The sequence below is a fragment of the Panthera pardus genome, unplaced genomic scaffold (assembly GCF_024362965.1).
Source record: "Panthera pardus isolate Hobbes unplaced genomic scaffold, ASM2436296v1 HiC_scaffold_17, whole genome shotgun sequence".
NCBI lineage: Eukaryota > Metazoa > Chordata > Mammalia > Carnivora > Felidae > Panthera > Panthera pardus.
In genome coordinates, this window is record NW_026526732.1 from 122,478,494 (window position 1) to 122,484,473 (window position 5,980).

Here is a 5,980-nt window from a genome sequence, read left to right on the forward strand (position 1 = left end):
TTCTTTGGGTAAATACCTAGTAGTTTCTTAAGAATTTAAAAACAGAAATAACTAGTTTTCTTAGGTGATGTATGAGAAAATAGTTATTGGGGTCCAAATGGTCCATTTAGCTTCCTTTCCATCCATACAGTCCTTCTTTTATATTCTTACTTCTCATTTTCTCATTACTCCAAATCAAGAGCTGCATTCATCATGGGGGTATTTGGAGACTAATGTTGTCATAGCTCTGTGCCCATGTTTACAAGCTGTTTGAAAGCCAGCTTTAAGATCCTTGATAAGAAGTTCTATCAAAAGTTAAAATATTTTTCTTATATTACTAGGCAACACAAATAAAAATTGTTCCCAAGGGTCAGAAAGATTGTAATATGAATGCATCAATATGCTCCACACTAGGGAGAGAAAAAGAATCTACAGTCGGGCAAATCCACTGTATTGAGAGTTCATTGAGAGTCTCAAACTTAATTTTAAAAGGGGATTTGGATATGAAAAACAAACAGGAAGTCACATTTTTGGCAAATGTGGAGAAATTCAAATCCCGAACAGTGGCAAAATTCTGCATTCACAACAGTTGAGTGGGCTCTAAATTTGCAAACATGCTATTTGAGCCCCTTGTCAAAGAAGGGGAAAATGCTTTAAAAGGCCAAAAAGCAAAGTCATGTAGGACATTAAGAAGTTGTTTGATTTTTTTTTTTCAAACTAAAGACTCTGATGAGTTATGTGTAAAGGAATCAGAAACACAAGGATTAAGCTTTACTTAAAACAAACATAGGTTTAAATGTGGGGAGAGAGCTATGGGCAAAGTTTGTTAAGAGCTTCCCTCAATCCCAAATATTTGCACAAAGGGTTGATTTTTCCAGAATGCAAGTTCTGTGTCTAGTTTGATGGCATCATTCACTAGAAATTGCCATTCACCTGGTGTTCTTCTGGCCCAAAGAGAGCTGCCATTTGCACTCTAACACTTGTCTTCCCCAACTGGTAATTGATTGCTTTCTACGCCATGCTAGCGCTCGTTTACAAAAGCAGACTCGGAGAGCAGAAAATAGGCAGCTCCGTGTTCTTGAATTTGAGGCGTGTTCTGTGCCTGAACAGCGCCTATAAACATTACCAGGTGCATCTTGTAGGCATTGTTTCCAGAATGGCCATCTCACGATGCTTCTGATGCGTCTCCAACCACTTTGGCTTAATTGGTTTCATGTGCCATTCACTCTAATTTTGTGGAAGGCTGGTTTTTCTCTGGCAATGGGTGACATTTTCCTGGCCCGGCAATCACATGCCTGGGAGGTTTCTACTCGAGTGAAGGCGAATTCTGGCCAAAGGAGCCTGGCTGACATGCTGGAGGCTCAAATCCTCCAGACGCACAGAGTTACAGACAGAGAACAACTGGCGCCATGCTGTGCATTCCCACCCATCTTCAGCACGTTAGGGTGAGTCAAAGGTCTTCTCTTTGTTTTCAACAAGTGAAATTAGGTCTCCAGGATTTAAATGCCGAGTTAGAGCTCAGCTTGGAGAGTAAACGGGGAGACTGGAATATAATCATCTAAGTTAAATAATTGGAGTCATGGGTCTCCATCGTCTCCATACTTGACGGTGCGTTGGAATGGCCTAGGGAGCTTAAAAAATGCTGATGCCTGGGTCCCATGCCCCAGAGATTCTGGTATAAGTGGACCACTATGCAGTTTGGATATCTAGATTTGTTAAAGCTCTCCAGATGATTCCGCGGTGCAGCTGTAGTAGAATGCCTCTCGGCTGGGGCTTCAGTTTTGATTATCATAATGAAGCGAATTATTGGAATACGATCATGAAACTCAAAACTAGCTGCGTATTAGAACCACCCGAGGTGAGTTTTAAGCTACTAATACTACTGCCTGGACGCCCCTCAGAACTTCTGATTCACTTATATAATATTAACTATGGTCTAAGCTCTGTTCTAAAGGCAACGTATGTATATGCACACATACAATATATTATTCCTTGGCCTAAGTTCTAAGTGTGTTCTAAGTTACTGGTCTAAGCTCTGTAATAAATGTGTGTGTGTGTGTGTGTGTGTGTGTGTGTGTATTTTTGCAATGAGCCTATAAACTAGTTACTTTTAGTAGCTACCTCCAAAATGGTTCCAAGTGATCCTTGCTCCCTGGTACCAGGGTGTAGTCTCCTCCCACATGGAATCGGGGTTGATCTTTATGACCAATGAAATACAGCAGTAGTGATGGTGTATGACCTCAAGTCTAAGTCATAAAATGCATTGCAAGTTTCATTTGGTCTCTTGGGTGACTTTCCTTGAAGGAAGTGAGATGGTGTGCCATATGGATTCTCAAGCAGTCCAGTAAAGAGGACTCTGGGGACCGAAACCAAAACTTCCTGCCAAGGGTAAGCACCATTTTGTCACGCATGTGAGCAAACCACCTTCGAAGTGGATCCTCTAGTCCTAATCGAGCCTTCGGATGACTGCAGCCCTAGCTTAGAGAAACCCTGAGCTGGAAATGCCAACCCAAGCTGCTCCTGCATTCCTACGCAGAAAAACCATAAAAGATCTTAAGAAGATCTTTAGAAAGATCATATTTCATGTTATTTGTTATGCAGCTTTAAGATGACACTATGATTATTATTATTATTATTATTTTATAGTTGGGAAAACTGAGTCATAAGGAAGTTAAGTAACTAAGTTAAAATTACAGAGCTATAAAGGGTGTACTTGGGGACTATATTAGGTAATTTGTTTTCAAAACCTGTTCTGTTAAAAATGATGCAATGAAATTGTTCATGCACATTGTCATGTCTCGCTTGATGGAGAAGTTACAATGGCAATAATAAGCCAAAGAAAGTAGGTGCATGCAGACATCTTACACATTGTGTATGCATTGCCAATCGTTTCAGAATTATTAGACCATCAAAATGCTGTCCTTCCCCAATCATCCTACACTTTCTCTTCTTTCCTTTAGCACACAGCTTTGAAGGAGCTCTCGGGGCATCGACCATTCCAACCCTATGGGTTTTTTTTTAACCAATACCCCAGAACACAGTTATGAAGTCTATGTTGCAGATGGGTCAACAAATATATCTTCATATATAAATTTTTTCCTGCTTTAAATTAAACCTTCATTTAGGTTTTACAAACTTTGAGAACTAAGCAGCTGTTTATATTTTAAAGAAATCCTTCTAGGCAGTGTAGAAAACATTCAGACGTTTAAGAGGCAGTAAGACCTCTGCTCTGTGTTTGCTGGGTAAATTTGGGCAAAGCACTGAATGTCCAGTTGCCACTCAGGATTCTAATTACATTGTGCTTGGACGGAGCCTGCACATGGGGTTTTGTAAAGCCCTCTATATAATTCAGAGTGCCTCCAGAATTGCAAACTACTGATATAATCTCTTATAGTCTCGGTTTGGAGGTAGTAATACAGAGCCGTTGGTGGTTTTTGTGAGGATTAAGGATAAGTAATTAAGACAAAGCTCCAAGCATGGTGTTTGGCAAATAGCTGGTACGTGATGGATGCTATCCAGGAGTATTGGAGGTTTGTTTTAAAATTTTTATTGTGTTACACAAAGATTCAGTACTTGCTTAGATACATCCATTCATTATTTTTCCCTGGTGAGTCCTAAGGCTTTCATATTTAGAAATCCCTTTCCCTTCAAGTGTCTTATGATTTCATTTTTATGTTTATCCCACCTATCTGGAATTTACTTGAGCATATAATGCAAGGTGAGGCTAGGAGTTACCTTTTTTCTAAAGAGTCCATTTTCCCCTGACATGCCCTAAATCCTCTCCTTCAGCCATTGCTTGGTAACACCTTCTTAGTTCTGTATTGGGTTTTTAGGTATATATCAGCATCTATTTCTGGAACAACTACTCTCAGAAATGGATTGTTTCTTTATTCTTGTTCTAGTTTTTAAAATGCTTAATTATTAAGGCTTTGAAGCATCTTTAATATCTGTTGGATTAATTCAAACATTTACCACCTTTCCTTTATTAACAATTTCTTCCATATTCTTGACAGAGGTATCTTTTGAGAGCATCAAGTTCTTACCCTGCCTAAGATCCTTCAGTAATTCTTTGCCAGCTAACAGAATCATCCAATTTCCCCATTAAGTTACCCCAAATGGAAAGAAAAGTATACTATTTACTCAGGATCAAGGGATATAGTCCAAAGCAGCCTACAGAAGGCCAATATTCCACTTGTCTAAGGTTCCATTTTTAAAATCCAAGCAACTTTGCCATCTATCTTATAATGTATTTACCTTTTTTTTTACAAATAGATTTTATTTTTATAGCTGTTTTAGATTCACAGCAAAATTGAGTAGAAGGTAGAGAGATTTCCCATGTATTTATTCCACACCTGTATAGCCTCCTCCATTATCAATGGCCCCACAAGAGTGGTACGCTTGTTGTTATTCGTGGAGCTGCATTGACATATCATCATCACCCAAAGTCCATAGTTTAGGGTTCACTTCTGGTGTTGTATATTCTATAGGCTTTGGCAAATATGTAATGACCTATATCCACCATTATAGTATGATACAGAAGAGTTTCACTGCCCTAAAAATCCTCTGTGCTCTGCTATTCATCCCTACCTCCTTCCTCACCCTGGCAACCATGGGTCTTTTTACTTTCTCCATAGTTTTTCCTTTTCCAGAGTGTCATCTAGTTGGAATCCTACAATATGTAGCCTTTTGAGGTTGGCTTCTTTCACTTAGTAATATTCATTTAAGTTTCCTTTACGTCTTGTCATGGTTTGATAGCTCATTTCTTTTTAGTGTTACTTTTTTTTTCCTTCTTCAAATAAAATAACACTTCAGTAGATAAGATATGTGTTTATCCTGTTGCTTCAAGTAGCACTTGTTCCTTTTGCCTATTGTATGTGCCCTGGGAGTAGCCCAGTTTGGAAATCAGGACTTATTGGAAAAAGACAAAGGTATATTACGACATACTCAACCCCTTTTGACCTATCTCTTGTTAGTTTACAGACTCACTTTCTTTCTTTTAAAAAAAAATTTTTTAAGGTTTATTTATTTTTGAGAGACAGAGACAGAGCACGAGCAGGGGAGGGGAAGAGAGGGAGAGGGAGACAGAATCAGAAGCAGACTCCAGGCTCTGAGCTGTCATCACAGAGCCCGATGCGTGGCTCAAATTCACAAACCTGGAGATCATGACATGAGCCGATGTTGGATGCTCAACAGACTGAGCTACCCAGGTGCCCACAGACTCCCTCTCTGCCACATGTCAAAGACACTCAAAAGCCGCCACTATAAATCAGTTTGCAGTTCCTCCATGACAGCGCTATGGATAACTGGCTAACATCTTTTCAGTTCTTCTTATTTGATATCGCAGCCATATGTAGATCATGCATTAAGGCATGTGGTTGTTTTAAAATAAGTCCACAGATTCTTTGTTTCTCCTCTTTTCCAAAGGCGGGACTGATTCTCCTTCCTTTGAGCATAGATCATATTAAACACTGGGGAAGTGACAGTGTGAGACTTTAGCAATTCGGTCAAAAGGGCAACTTCCTCCTTGTTTTCTTTTTCGGATCATTTGGAAGCCAACCGCCATGTTGTTAGGATGCTCAAGCAGCTTTGGAAAGAGATTCACGTGGAGAGGAACTTAGATCTCTTTCCAGGGGCCAGCAGTGATGGATGATCATTCTGAAATCAGATCCTCCAGCCCTCTCAACTCTACATGACTACCGCCCCAGATGACATGTTGACCACAGTTAACAACCCTCCTGAATTCCTGACCCACAGAAACTATGTGAGATGGTAAGTGTTTAGTGTCGTTTTAAGCAGCTGGATTTGGGGTAAGGTGATGTGATGCGCAGCAGTCGATAACTATTTAAATCTCACAATAATCTGAGATTGTTTACATTATTAATCCCAAGTTTTCAAAAGAGGAAACTGAGGCATAAAAAGATTAATTTACTTGTCCCAAGTTTACTTCCCAACGCACAAAATCCAGATTTGAACCCAGGTGGTCTGAGTGCAGTGCCCTCGA

At 39.7% G+C, this 5,980-nt stretch overlaps 1 long non-coding RNA gene across 1 annotated transcript; it reads left to right on the forward strand.

Moving 5' to 3' along the window:
* The first annotated feature begins 801 nt into the window (after positions 1 to 801).
* On the forward strand, positions 802 to 5,025 carry LOC109249565 (uncharacterized). Its single transcript, XR_002072634.2, has 3 exons — positions 802 to 1,424; positions 2,284 to 2,367; positions 2,940 to 5,025. It is a non-coding gene; the product is annotated as an uncharacterized LOC109249565 (long non-coding RNA).
* Positions 5,026 to 5,980: the final 955 nt, after the last annotated feature.